At 43.0% G+C, this 14941-nt stretch overlaps 1 protein-coding gene across 8 annotated transcripts in view; it reads right to left on the reverse strand.

Moving 5' to 3' along the window:
* Window positions 1-12512, reverse strand: part of CPT1A (carnitine palmitoyltransferase 1A) — a 45184-nt gene extending 32672 nt beyond the window's left edge. For 2 of the 8 annotated variants that reach the window (XM_080620130.1, XM_080620137.1), the window contains exons 1-2: window positions 12399-12512; window positions 7944-8131 (exon numbers count right to left, since the gene is read on the reverse strand). The gene's annotated coding sequence lies outside the window, so the exon portion shown is untranslated. Of the gene's footprint in view, window positions 1-1854; window positions 2365-7943; window positions 8132-8633; window positions 8696-10214; window positions 10321-12018; window positions 12151-12398 lie in introns of those variants that run through there. The other 6 variants (XM_080620135.1, XM_080620131.1, XM_080620132.1 and 3 more) reach the window with 6 other exon arrangements.
* Window positions 12513-14941: the final 2429 nt, after the last annotated feature.

Consider the following 14941-nt stretch of genomic DNA (forward strand, 5'->3'; position numbering starts at 1 on the left):
CTTCTGGGTTTCCAGAAGGGTAGCTGAAGATCACTGTGTTATACAGATAGCATGCAATTTGATCTATGCATGTACAGTGTCTGATTAGGACAACAAAGAAATCAAATCAGCTTTGAACACCAGTTTTGAAACCTTTAAGACAAGCCCTGTATGCCCTAGTAACAGCTGCCATTTGTAGTAATTAATGACTGTCACTAAAAACTACTTATTCACAGGGGCCTTGCTGGAGACAAGTACCAGGAAGTCAAAGTCAGCTGTTCCTTCATTCATTTAAATTGTATGCTTGGACACTGAGACCAAAACTGCAAGAGAGCAATAAAATGGATACAGGCAGCAGCAATCCATGGAATACCCTGGACTTAACAGGGTTTGCAAAAGGTACTCAAAATTCATCGTATGTTTAGCAATACTGTAGTGCTGTTAAGACTGGAATAAACAAAAAAATGAAAACCCCCACATGCTCCCAACAAAAACAACTATCTCCCCATAGAGAGAATCAGGCACCTGGATTTGTCTCAAGAAGGGTCAACAGCTCTCCAGTTCACTCACTGAATTTTGTATTCTGGAATGCCAGTGTCTTAAGTACCAGATGGACTAGTTTCTATTACCTTCAACTCCTCTGTGACTTTCTGACTACCCTCCTCTCTGTTTCTGAAGGTAAGAATTTCAGGAACCTTTCCTTTTTTAGGCATATGCATTTCTACTGTCCAAAGCAGGAAAAGATTATAAATAAATAGTCAATATGCTTCAATAAGGAATATATTCCTTATTCACAAATGAAAAATATGCTAATCCAACAAGAATTAATCCTGAATCAAGTAAACAAGCCCTGAAAACAAAGACAAGCCTAGTTCTATGACTGTATTACTTGACCCTCAGATGTGAAACAATCAAAAATCTTGGGTTTTTTCATATCCTTTTCCTTTACTTAAGAAAACTCTTAAGCCTTTAAGATTGTTCTGAATTACGATGGCTGAACACCAAAGACTTCCTGAAGTCCCTGTCTTTGAATATTTATTTTCCTCCTTAAAAGCCTATTTAATCATAAGTGGCTGTACACTTCCCCTGCTTTGCATTCCTCTGCTGTCACGTGCTTGCTAGCTAAGTAGGTAAAAGGGCACAGGCTAGAGGAGCATGCGTTGAGACTTACAAACTTGACTTGCTAATGTTAGTAGGGCAGCGCCCACATCAATCAGCTAACACTGAAACAATAACTTCTTCTAACTTCAGGGATTTTGGTCAGCAAAATATTTCTGTACAGCGTATACCAATTAACCCCATTCCCAACAGAGAGCCACAAACAAGAGCTTTTGATTTTATTCGCAGTCTGGCTGAGTCCTGCTTAAAGGGGAAAAACAATTCACAATAATTTCTAAAGGTAATCTAAAAGTAATAGATTACTTTGATAACAGCTATTTTCTTTCCTTTCAGTGTTCTCTCATAATATTAATGTATCTTAAAAAACACACTTGTTCCTTTAAAGTTGGAGGGTTGTGCTGGTTTTGCTTTTAGTTAAAGGAGAAAGCTGCCTCTTCCTTGCACTTTTCTGGTTTTACTTCAGTTCTGACATGCTGTAACAACTGCAGATGTTTCTCCTCTTCCCTTTTCATACCTCTGCTTGAGCCAATCCAAACTTACCACATCTTTTTCCATTGTTATAAACAAGAACTGCTGGGTTAAATGTCACTTTTAAGTCAAGAAAACACATAGCATACTAGAAGGCCCGAGTCCTGATAGACCTGATGTTCTGAAAAACTATGCTGCTATGACTACTATGCATGAAGCTTCCTCAGACTGCTATTTCCGCAGTTTCAGGATATTTATACTATGAAGATGGAGGTTTAACTCACAGACCTTATGATTTCAGGTTGCAGACACTGAATAGTCAGCTCCGTATTGGGGATTACATGCACCTGTAACCACAGGAGGAGATGAGGGCCTCAGCCCTGGAAAATCTGAAGCTAAAAGAGATCCCATGTGTAGGATGCTTCCATTTAGTCAGGCATGCAAGAAGTCACCTGTGGTTGGTAATGTCCCTCTGAAGCACGTAACACAGAACACAATGTCTAAAAGACAGTGAAAGAATTAATATGTGCATCTTAAAAAGCATCAAGCCATGATACAAAAATTAAATGTATTACAGTACATTGCACAAAACAAGGAATTAATTCCTGAAGCATGAATTTTGGAAATGCTGTTGAGTTTGTTTCTGTAGATTTCATAAGCTTTGTATGGATAAAATGATAGTGCTAAAAAAAAAACAAAAAAAAACCCACACAAAAAACCACAAAAAACCCCTCCCTGAATGAGTAGTTGTCCTGGGTTCAGCAGTAGCAGTCAGTTTTTTCTCCTTCTTAGTAGCTGTTGCAGCACTGTGTTTTTGACTTTTGGCCTGGGAACAAAGCTGATAACAGCGATGTTTAGACTGACCAAGGACTTTGTGAGTCTCATGCTCTGCCAGGGAGGAGGAGGGGCCAGGAGGAAGCAGGGACAGGACACCTGACCCAAACTAGCCAAAGAGGTATTCCATACCACAGCACGTCATGCCGGGGGATGTAACTGGGAGCTAGCCGGAAGGGCACGTCCTCTTTTCGGTCGGGCTCTCTTTTCCGGCGGGCGGTATCGTATTCTCTTCCCTTGTTATTTCTCTTATCATTATTATTATTGGTGGTAGCAGTAGTGATTTGTGTTATACCTTAGTTACTGGACTGTTTTTATCTCAACCCGTGGGAGTTACATTCTTTCGATTCTCCTCCCCATCCCTCTGGGGAGTGGGGGGGGAAGTAGACTGCGTGGTTCTAATTTACAGCTGGGGCTTAAACCACGACAGTAGTCACCACCTCCATCTCAAAAAAAGCAACTCCTCTGCTTTGAGGGGATGCCACTTCTTACATCAGAGCTCATCTTAGCCACTCGCTTCCCATACATTGCTTGGCTTATGCAATCCATTTCCCCCCCCCCCCCCCCCCCCATCCTGTTCCTCTTGGAATAGAGGAAACCCTGCCATTTCTCCTTGGCAGAAGCCCAAACAACCACCAGAAAGTGACACACTATTTAACTAATGTAGTTTTCACATCTATAGCTCTTTTTCCTGCAAAGCAGCAAGTTAACAAATGAAGAAGAAAACTGCAGAAGTCTTGTTCACATGACTCAGAACAGCCAAAACCTTGATGAAAGACGTAATTCTATGACCCCCACTTTCAAGCTATCTCAACAATTTACTTTGAGAGTCTCCTCACGGATTTTTGATATCTATTTATAGATATAAAGGGCATACACCTGTCAGTAACCAGACTAAGCTCACAAAACAATTATTTCTAATTACTCTACTTTGGCAATAAAAGGTTGACAGTTGTCTTGGAAAAGCATTGGCTGCTGCATACAGTTTCTCCAAGAGCACTGCTACATACCACCCCACACAGGTTTCATACCTTTAGAGCCCTCAAATAGACATCTCTGGCACCCAAGCCACTGACTGGTCATAGGTGGTGAGTAGACTTGCAGCATTACATGTCCCTGTGCTAAGAGCTAGAACATGCTGCATCTTGAAGTATGACGGCCGTTCTGAATTCTGACGCACCTGGAAACCCTTGTAACATCATACAGCTGCAAGGTACCACCAACAAAGAAATGAGAAGCAACAAAACCAACAAAAAACCTGACATTAAAGAATTCACTCCCTTTTAAAAATAAACTTACAACTTCAAAATTTAGCTTAGCACTCAGGTTTCACATTGGGGTAGACTGGTGCAGAAAAAAACAATGGTACCGTATCATTTACAATTACATTGTTTAAGGAAGTTTTAAAGACGGGAAGTGAAGAGAGATAGTCATTGAAAGTACATTAAAGCCAAATTTAGTTAGGAAACAACTTAGAACTATACTAAGATTTCCATTTAAAGCTAGACACCTTGAATTCAGAAGTTCTTGGGAAACCAAGCAAGTGCTCCAGTGTCTTTGTCCCCAGAACAGTTTATTTCAAGGAAAAATTTCTGTCAACATGCAAAGCAGTAAGAGTTACTGCTTGAATGTTCCAAGCAGTCATACAGAACAGAAAACAATTCTGGAGCTCCAGCAATTTCTCTTAAGAGGAGACTTCTCTGAAACTTTTTTAAATATTGAAAACACTGAAGAAGTTGATTATCTAGTATTTCATTGTCCAGATATCAGATCTCACTTCTGGAGATGAGCTTGCTACAACTTTAGGAAGAAAAACAGACAAGTTCCATCTGTATATTCATTTGTTAACATATTTTGACACTTCAGGATAGCTCACTGAATTCCTGGAGTCTGAGGACAGACTTAAAATCGGAGCCAGTATTAAAACACCAGAACACCTGCACTGTATTTGTGCTGAGACAGCTATCAAGTATTTTCTCTTGCCTATTTAAGCTATTACTACAAATCTGCATTTTCTGCTCTTCTAGAAGACAAAAACTGTTAATGCATTCTGTTTTGTAGAAACCAATGAGTAATTCTTTATGCTCAAATCTGTTAATTTCATACCAGACTCTAAATGAAAAGCAAGAGAATTCCAAACTATGAGATGTCCATCCAAATCTATTAATGCATTATTCCAAATTTCTCTTCAGATTTCTGTTATGGATGCTTCTGTCAGCCCAAGCTTTCATACCACCTACACAAAGTAAGTCAGAATACCTTATGTAGTGAAGCACAATAAAGCCAGTACCAAAATCCCAAAATAACTTGCTAGTGAATAAGTTTACTTCCACACTTTGCCACCAACCACAGTTTAATGGCAACACTGATCTACACAGGCATCCCAGAAGTAGATGCAGTCTACAGATAATCAAGGTTGCTTAAGTTTGTTTCTGTTGAAAAATACTCAAAGTTCTCTAACCCCCAAAAACCGTTTCACTTATATCAAGCAACAGGACCTATTCTTACACAAATGCAAATGGTTAGTGTCTTCCAAAACACTTTTTATAAGTGCAGCTGACTTAGTAACATTCATCAAGTATGTCTTCACCTGTCTATCTGCAGAAGTTCTGAAGTTTATCAGTTTGACACTTCCAGATGTTCAATGCAAAAGCAGTAGCTGTCAAAAAGTTGAGGGGGAAAAAAAAAAAAAAAAGGAAAGGACCAAACTGCAGACGGATTTATGAGTACAGGGGCTGAAACAAGGTGCAGTAGCTGATAGACCAGAGGATCTCACTGCCATCCGGATGGACCTCAAAAGACTCTGGAGAAACAGGCAGGCTGAAAGCTTATTAAATTCAATAAACAGAAGTGCCATGTCCTGCACCTAGGGAGGAGTAACCCATACACTAGTATACACTGGAGACTAAATGCTGGAAAATAGCTCTGCAGCAAGTTGCATACAAGCCAGGAAGGTGCTATTGCAGCAAAGGCAGCAAACAGAATCCTATGGTTCATCAGCAGAAGTGTTACCATGAGGTTGAAGGGGGTGACTCTTCCCTTCTACTCAGTGCTGTCAAGGCCCCATCTCAAATACTGTGTCCAGTTCTGGGCTCCCCAGTAAGAGAAAGAAATGAAACTATTGGAAAGAGTCCAGTGAAGAGCCACTAAGAGGATTAAGGACTTGAAGCATCAATCCTATTTTTAATATAGTTTTAATGGTATACTTAGCAGAGATACTTCATGAAATTTAATGTAGGAGTCCTCAGAACAGATCTGCTTTAAAAAATTAAAAGAAATTAAAAAATAATAATAAAAGAAAAATCTTACTTTAGAACACTAAGGCCTGAACAAGAAATCCTGTGCTTCAGTTGTTCTAAATGAATAGAATTAGTAGTAACAGTCAAACACCGAAAAAGAGCAAATCTTCTGCAACTGACAAAAAAGTACTATTAGTTTTGCAGATAAAAGAAGCTAGATTTTGCAGTAGAATTTTTACAGAGATTTTATATGAACTTTTCAGGCAATGATCCATCTTAATTTTTCAACATTATTCCAGTAATTTTGCCCTCACAAGAAAGCACCAGTGTGTCAATTTACAAGGTTTTTAAGTGTGTGTTGGTATTTTAAACACTATTATGCTGTCCAATGAGAGTCTGTTAGCTCTAAGGCAGCAGGTAGATTTCTGGAACTGATCTTAAGTGCCATGTATACTGCAGTGATATGGAAGCAAACAGTACAAACTCCTGATGAAAAATAAGCCATCGAAATTCAATGTTACATCTATATACCTATCTAGAGGAAACATTGGTTTTATTATTGATAATACAGGCTTTCTTAATTTAGTAGGATGAGTCACTATGAAGTCATTAAAGTGTTTTGATGGAGTTTGCTATAAATGCAACAGTTTCAGTCACTACAGTATATGCTCTAGAGCATATACTGTAGTGTCCAACTTCAGTAACTCAGGGTCCCATCTGCTCTTATGGGAGTGACTGCCTCCGCACCACTATCTGACAAAAATGCCCAAATAATCCTGCCCCTAATGCTAGAGAATCAATTAAGTACGACAGCTAACCAGATAATGTCGAAAGGATGCCAAAACCGCTTTTACTCATGTGTATCTAGTGCTCTTTAGATGCACAGTTGAACAAAGTTAAAACTAAAGCTAAAACATTCAGTTTAACAGAAACCCAAAGATCAGAGTTGTCTAGAATTTTATGCCTTTCAAAGGAAATACAGGTTTTGAGCTACAAAATCTTCAGTAAGCAGTACAAAATATACAGCTCAAACATTTAAACATATGACTGGAAAGACTCCGGTTTCTTTTGTACCTGTTTCTTGGACATTTTACTAGCTAATGCTACTTTCTTACAGTGTATGCTACACTTTTGCAACAAGGTAACAAGGTATCAAAGTCTCTAGACAGATTAGACAGGTTACTCAGTTCCCCTGGTATTCTGCAAGGCACTGACTTCTGAACTCCCTATAAAGATTAACCAGATGCTGTTATTCTCTTGAGAATTTCTGTGTCTTCCTTGCATACTAACCTTCAATAATATCTGATCATCCTTAAGCATACAAGATAATGATACCTGTTACTCTTAAGTCTTACCAATAACTCACCTACCTTGTAATGGTTAATCATATTCTATAGGCACAAATTCATTACAAGAACTCTGAAAGGAGTCAAGCCAAATAATTTCTGTGCAATAAATTGTCACATAGATTAAATTAATTCAGCAGGGCTTCTCAGGTAAGCCTAATGACTATGGAATAGAAACAAATCAGAAACCAAAGAACTGCTCTCCTTTAAAACTTGAATTAACATGGCATTCAGATCAAATCATAATTGACTGATGAAAATGAAGTTAAACTGACAAGCCCTTCCATGCCACTTTAGTTGTGTCTGACTTACACAGTTTTAAAATTAAAATCAGTTTAAGCCTCCTAAAAGCTGAGTTTGTTGTTTATGTGGCAGTTCTCATAGGGTCCCCAAAGTAAAATTATTATGCTATGACTGAAGTGGCTTAGGTCACTTGGAAAGAGACAAAAGCTTCTCCTCCTCCAACAGCAATCACTTGACATATAATTTTTCATCTTTGGTTATTGCTAATCATTGGCTCCAGACATTCCCACTTTCATCTATAGCCGACAGCTGTGGTCCCTTGGAATTGTAAGTGCCTTAAAGAATCTCTCACATCTAAAAAATTAAAAAATGCTGTAGTTCAAGCCAAAGTGGAGAACCAAATACATGTATTTTCCCAGGTACAGCAACACTGTGACCTACTGCAAATGTCACTTACAGCATACAATTTGGCATCAGAACAGCTAAGGAGCTTGCAGTAACTTGCTGTCCTATTGACAAACTTATCAGCTTGCGTCTTGTCCTCAGCAATTTTCCAAGATCATCTGTGGGTGAATATTAGCTACACTCTGGAGGCATCTCCTTTGGAATCTTGGGCCAATTTCTTTATTCCCTTCCCAAGTAGTAAAGTGGGGTGAGTATATATGGAAGGGAAGAGATAACAAGAGACAGATCAGTGAATAAAATGTAAGCATACCTGAACAGCTGTCTTCCTTAAAAGCAGACTTTAGATCTATTTCTCACACAGAAATCAAATCTTCTGTCCAACAAGCTCACTGCAGGAGGAATCTTGAGTGGGTTAGGACACAATAAGAGGCAGATTCATTCCAATACTTCTAGCTCCTAATAGACATTACACTACAGCAATGGCAGTCAGTTGCAGCTCTGAAACAGAAAGTCAAGAAAAACAGCTTGAGCTTTAATCCACACACAGCTTTCAACTGCTCAGAGGGACTGGATCAGACTGGAAGCACTTTAGAAAAAACTGATGGCAATGGGGTGAATAGTCATAAACAGCAGTTCTGAAACAGTGCTTTCCATTGCACTGGATGAACGTATTGTCTAGATCAATCAGTCTTCATTTAACAGGACTGAGTTGGTGAGCAACTGTGGAGTGAAAGTTTGTTCATCTGCTACCCACTTAGTCATTTCTGAGGGCTCAATATTGAACACTAGCTAGTATAATAAGCAAGTAGATCTCAGGGGCTAGACTCCAACTCTAGTTTCAGACTTCAGTTTGAGACATCCATGTGTTCACCTGCAAGCTTTTAACATCCGTTCCAGTCAACACATGTCATTAAGTTTTCTTGGAGAGATGTTCACAGAACAGACTGTTTTCACTGGTACTATAAGCAGAAAAGCCACAGATAACAAGTTGTCTTCTCACCTGATCAAACTTGAGACAGTCAGGCAAAGTAGTAGAGAATACTGGCTATAGTACACAATGTGTTAATTACTAGGCTAACACAAAGGAATATCAGTCCCTACAGTTTCTGAATCATATGGCCTCTCATCTTCTCAAATAGGATGGTCCTGTAAAAGATGCTTTAAAAATGTACACTTCAATTAAAAAAAGAGACTCCAAAACACTGACATGCTCCACAAATATAATAAAAATATTTTTTTTACAACTGTCATATTATTTACAGGTTATTTCCCCCCTATACAGGGTAGGATATCCTATACTCTTTCTAGAACTTTTAGATTATTCTAGTCTCTATTGCAGTACATGTTATTATTGTACACATCCCAGCAAGCTATCTTGTCTGATTTTTTAGAAATTCAGAATAATCTTGCTGAGTAAGAGATAAGCATATAAAACTAAACCACTGGCAGTTATCATATAATGCAGAAGCCTCCCCCTCCCCCCTCCACCTTTAAAAAGTAGGCTCTACATCTGGGTATTTCTTTTTAATATTACTATGAAAAACAAAACTAAGCATTTAGATTATATGAGTTTTATCCCTTCTCTCACTCTCCTTGCTTTAATGAGCTTCTATGCTCATGCAATAAAGAAGAATTAGTATCTTCACTGTAACAGCAAATATTTCTGGAATGGCAGAACTTCTAAGAGACATGCATGATGTCACATTTTAAGACTCTGCAGATCCTGGAAGAGAGACACCAATGTTTGGTGACCAAAGGCAAACTGAATGGATTGCTCTTGCAGGAGATATTTTACTGTACAAGGCGGAAAGACCTGAATAAGGTCTTTCAGGCTGTACAGGGTTGAAAGACTGAATAACTGGTTCCAAACTTTTTAAAAAATATTTAAATTGACCATTCAAAATCCAGGCTTGCTTTTCAGTCATTTAGATCTTGTTTTTCTGAGCATGTGGAATCAAAGAATGGTTTGGGTTGGAAGGGACCTTAAAGCTCATCCAATTCCAAACCCCTGCCATGAGAAGGGACACATTCCACTATACCAAGTTGCTCCAAGGCCCATCCAACCTGGCCTTGAACACTGCCAGGGGTGGGGCAGTCGCAGCTTCTCTGGACTAACTGTGCCAGGGCCTCACCACCCTCCCAGTAAATTCGTAATATCCCATTTCTAGATGTTCCCTGTATCAGTTTAAAGCCATTCCCCTTGTCCTGTCATGTTCGACATTCCCCATCCTGTTTGACGTGCCCTTGTCAAAAGCCCCTCTCCAGATCTCTTGTCGGCCCCCGGAGGCACTGGAAGCTGCTCTAGGGTCTCCCTGGAGCCTTCTCCAGGCTGAACAAGCCCAGCTCTCCCAGCCTGTCTTCATAGGAGAGGAGCTCCAGCCCTCTGATCATAGTTCAGGACTATGACACAGCACGCTGCAGAACAAAGAAAATGGTCTGGGAATATTTAAAAAAAATACAGCTGGGGAGAGAGGGGAGGAGGAGGTTGGTTGTTGGTTGGTTTGTTTTACAGACAAGCATTCACTTAGGTCGCCTTTTACCCAAGCTTTTCCAAAACCCGTCACGCTCGGGAAGCGCCTACCCCTGCACGCAGCAAACGAGGACGGTCCGTGCCTAGCACACATCTACCCGCCGGCCGCTCCAGAGCCGGCACTTGGTCGTGTTCGCTCCACAGCGCGCCACACCGGTTCCCGCACCGCGGGAATCTGCCGGCTCAACCCCTTCTCCCCCCGCCGCGCCCGCTCACGTGACCGCTGCCAAGAAGTAGGGGAAAGGTCGCGCCGCCGCAGCGCCGCGCAGGCCAACAACGGCCTGGCCCCGCCCCGTGCACCGGCACCGGTCTCCCCCGCCGCTGCGGGCCCCGGGGCACTGCCAGCGCCAGGCCGCGGCAGTCCCGGCGGAAGGGCCGGGGGCCATGGAGGAAGCGATGACATCTCAAAACCCGGAGGAGAAAAAAAAGGTGCACTTGTCTTGTGCAACTGAACTGTTCAGTGCCAAAAACCCTCTGTTGTTTGATGTTAGTTTTCTTTAACCAAGAATAACGTTTTATACCTGGAAGGAGCTCTCGAATCAAGGCTGTGACATCCCCAAATTTGAAAGCTAAGTAGATCTGAGGGTTCTTCAAGTCACAGCTGTGACAAAGCCCTGTACCTGAGTAATCATGTAAAAATACATTTCCTAAATTAATAAAGATTCACATAGCACGTACCTCCAGTATCACCCGTGCTATTATTAACTGGTAATAATTAGTTTATGTATCAGTATGGTCAAAACAGGAAAAGAACCTGCTAATTACCACTGAAGACTACAGTACTTCTTTTATATAGCATTCATTCACAGTGGCCAGAAAACACAAAGAAGAGCTTGTAGATCAGGAAATTGAAGAGGTCTGACACTCAGGAAAATACAATTGCTTAGGGAAAGGAGAATGAAAGCATTAGATCTTCCCATTTCTCAGTGCTACACTCCTACAAACATGTGACAAGGAAGCAGTAGTTTTCTGTCCAGTAACCTCCTCTGGACTGCAGAGTTCCAATGCGATTGTCCTTTAAGTGCTGACAAATTGCCAGGTAAGATGAAGAATGAGATATTTGTTTTGATCCTGCTTTGCACTTTTCTCCCTCCAGACAAGGTGCTTCCTGTCACAGTCCCATCAACGCTAGTATGGATCTATTACAACTGAAGTCATATTTTAGGTTGTTTTTATTTCTATTTAAGCCAAAAACCATAGTGGAAGTAACGAAAGCTGTGCAAAAATGAGGGGAAAAAAAAAAAAAAAAGTTCCGAGATGCTGCAAAAATCTTAACATACCTTTTGCAACAAGTCTAATTAGCACTCGCAGCCACTAAACCTACCATACCATGAAAAAAACACAGACAGAAAGCGTTTTACCTCAAAAGCAGTTTGCAGTGACCAGTTTTTAGAGGTTTCATTTCTTGCAATCACATGAGCATACGGACCAGTCTTTCTCTCTCACACACACACACACACTTAGTATTCAGTTTACGCACACTTGGAAACGCACCGCTTACATCAAGCCGCACACACACTTCTACAGAGCTGAAACTCGCTCTGGCAAAGGGTCAAAGCAGCGCCACTAACCCGCGAAGCTGCGGGTCACCGATGTCATCTTCGTGGATCGGTGACTCTCCTGCTGCCCCGTGCCTCCCCCCACTCCCTCTGCGGCAGTAGCGCACTAACCCACACGCCAGGGGAAAACGAAAACTGGATGCCAAGGACACTGTAAGGGCCTTTCCTTCCTCCCTCACTGGCCCGCCGGCATCGCCGGGATGCAGCCCCGCTCCCACCACCCGCCCTGCGTTGTCACACTTTCCTCCCGCAAGGATAAACCCCGCTTAGGGAAACAGCACCCGGCGCACTCGCACATTTACCACGCAGCTTCACGCCTGCCCTGATGATAATTAGGTTAAAACCAGACCAACCGAGCCCGTCCGCCTGACTTCGGTCTCGTCCTCCCTCAGCCCCAGCGCGGACGGCGGTGCGCTTGTGGGCGCGTCCTGGATTGGGAAGGGAGGAGGGGAGCGAGGGGGAGGGCGGAAGCCCGCAGTGAATCAGCCGGGCACTTCGGAACACGGCCCGCCGCTGCCCCTACCCCGTTCCCTTGAGACAGCCAGAGCCCACAGCCTCCAGGCGTCGGAGCTAAGCCCAGCCGCGCCGGGAAAGCCGGCGGCCGTGGACCTGCGCCCCACATCTACCGGGGGCTCGCTGCCGTCTACCGGGGCTCCCCGCTCTCGCACGCGCTCACCTGCTGAGGGAATGGCGGCTGCCAGCACTGAAGGAGGGCAAGCTGAGGAGGGCAGCGGTGCGAGCAAGGCGCGAGTGAGCAACCGCCGCTCCCTCACACACCCCGCTTGCCGCCCGCTCCCCCATTGGCTGTCGGAGGCAGGGGGGCGGGCCCAGGACGGGGCAGGGGACGAGGAGCAGGGCGCGGCCCATGTGGGCGGAGCGGAGGCGGGAAGCGAGGTGGGCACTGATAGGCGGTGAGGGGCGGGTTGGGCTGTGATTGGCAGGTTGGGCTGTGACCCCGGGACAGGGGCTAGGGGAGCCCAGAGGGGGCTGAGGTGAAGGGTCTGAGTCTGCAGCAAGCTGGCTCCTGGAGCCACCGTCTCCGTGATCATATAGCTGCCTTGGGGAGGGCAGAGGTGGGGATTGTGAGGAGAGGCCTCGGGGTGTAAGTGTGTGTGGGAAGAGGCGCATCCCTGGAAGGCACTGCATGCAGGGGACCTGTTTGGTGGTGCTGTGAAGGTACTGCTATGGAAAATGAAGATCTACAAACAGCTTTCAGTCCCAGCCCCTTCTGCATGAAGCCCTATGCAACGGCTATCCTTTACTTTCCCGGGCTCTGGCAAGGCAGAGGGTTCGGTGTTGAAGTTATGTACACAACGGCACCGTTGGTGGGGCTGTGAATGGGTTTCCAAAGGAAGGTAAGGGCCAGCAGCTGTCACCCCTGGTGCCTTCCCTCTGGGAACCTGTGCTGGAGGTTTTCTCTTTTGGACCTGGGCTCTGCTACAGTGAGGCAGTCAGTGAGGGAGATCCTTAGAAGGCAGCATACGCTCAGATCCCCATGTTGATGGGGCTTGCAAGGGAAGGTGCAGACCAGCAACAGCTTTATGTCCTGGCCCCTCCTGAGCAGGAGCCCTAGCTGGACAACTTTCTCTTTTGAACCAAAGCTTTGGATACAGTGAGGGGCAGGTGTGGAAAAGAAAGTGCAAAGCACTAGTATTTGTGATTATGTGAGTGGACTGCCAAGGAAAATTGAGAGTTACAAACAGCTTTAGCTTTGACCTATTCTGAGTATGAAACTTCGGTGGAGGTTCTCTCTTTTGGCCTGTGGCTAGAGTTAGGCAGTAGGTTAGATAAATACTTTGGAGGCTATGCAAGCACAGAACATGCGTGAGGGTGGGGCTGTGATTAGGGCCTCAAATGAAGGTGAAGGCCACTAACAACTCTCACTCCTGGCTCAAGCCTGCATGGGAAGCCTCATTGGTGGTTCTCTGTTTTGAACATGAGTTCTGGCTAGTTTGAGGCAGTAGGTGAATGAGATCCTTAAGAGGCAGCACAAGCACAGAGCCCCTGTGTTGATGTGGCTGTGTAAGGGCTGCCAAAAGGTGTAGGCCAGCAACAGCTTTCAGTCACGGTCCTTTCTGTGTGGAAGTCCTAAGCTGGATGTTTGGAGTGAAGCTGTGCAGCCAATTTGGCCTCCCTGGGAAGCATAAGCCAGCCTCCCTGCTCCAACAAATACTAGGATTTGAAGGAAATAAGTACACCCAATACATCTCAGCAAAAGTAGTTGCATTCTTTAAAAAATATAAAATCATTAAAATAATTAAAATAAATCATATGTGTCAGCCTCAGTTTGAAATGAGTACTTTTTAAATTTGTAATGGACTGGTCACTTTCAAGAGCTCAGAGCTTGAATATCTGAAGCTGTCTTTGATTTTGGTATGATAATAGCAGGAAGACTGCTCTGTCCCAGAAGGAGGTTATGGCCCTGCCAGACGGCAGTGGTGTGAGTATGAAGTCTCTTCCTTGAACTATTATGAGTTGGGATTCATACATTTTTCCTTTGTGGGCAGACCCACCCACCACATACTCCTGCCTGCTGCAATTTCCAGGAGCCTCCAAAGTACACAAACGTGTGACCAAATCCAGAAGCATGGACACTAGAGACTAAGCCTCTCCCTTACACTTAAGATCATGCCATGCCAACGAAAAGAAAACCCCCTTCTGGTCAGAATTTTCCTTTCTAGTGTTCTCATCCTAATGATGCAATTTTAAGATGTTATTCTTTCAGAAATAAACAAAGCCTAGATGAAAGCAAGAGGAGGATGAGAAAAAGAAGATAGATTCAGATCTATTAATATGAGCAGGGGAGAAAGAAAACAAAAGAATAAATCACTACAAATTCAGCTACACCCCCAGATTCAGCAATATTCATATCTATGTATTTTTGGCCATAGCGGACAGTTACAAGAAGGTAATTAATAGCTTAGAAGAAACCCCTGTATGTTTTCCATTATATGTGAATGTCTTGTTGGGTCTTCTTTTTTTTTTTTTTTTTCAGTCTTCCAGGTGCCTTTTCCATTTGAAATATAAAAAATTTTACCCAAATCTGCTTTTGCTTATTATGCCAGGAGTTTTGTACGTATCTGACTGCAGTCTACATTTTCATTTACACATGGAATCAGGAGGGATCAGTCGGCTGGGAACAGATAATGGTGTTAATTATTTTGTTTTCCAAGTAATTGTGCAAGCTGTCATGAATTAGGGAACACCAGGATAGAGTGC

This window comes from Psittacula echo, assembly GCF_963264785.1.
Source record: "Psittacula echo genome assembly, chromosome: 5".
NCBI classification, from domain to species: Eukaryota; Metazoa; Chordata; class Aves; order Psittaciformes; family Psittacidae; genus Psittacula; species Psittacula echo.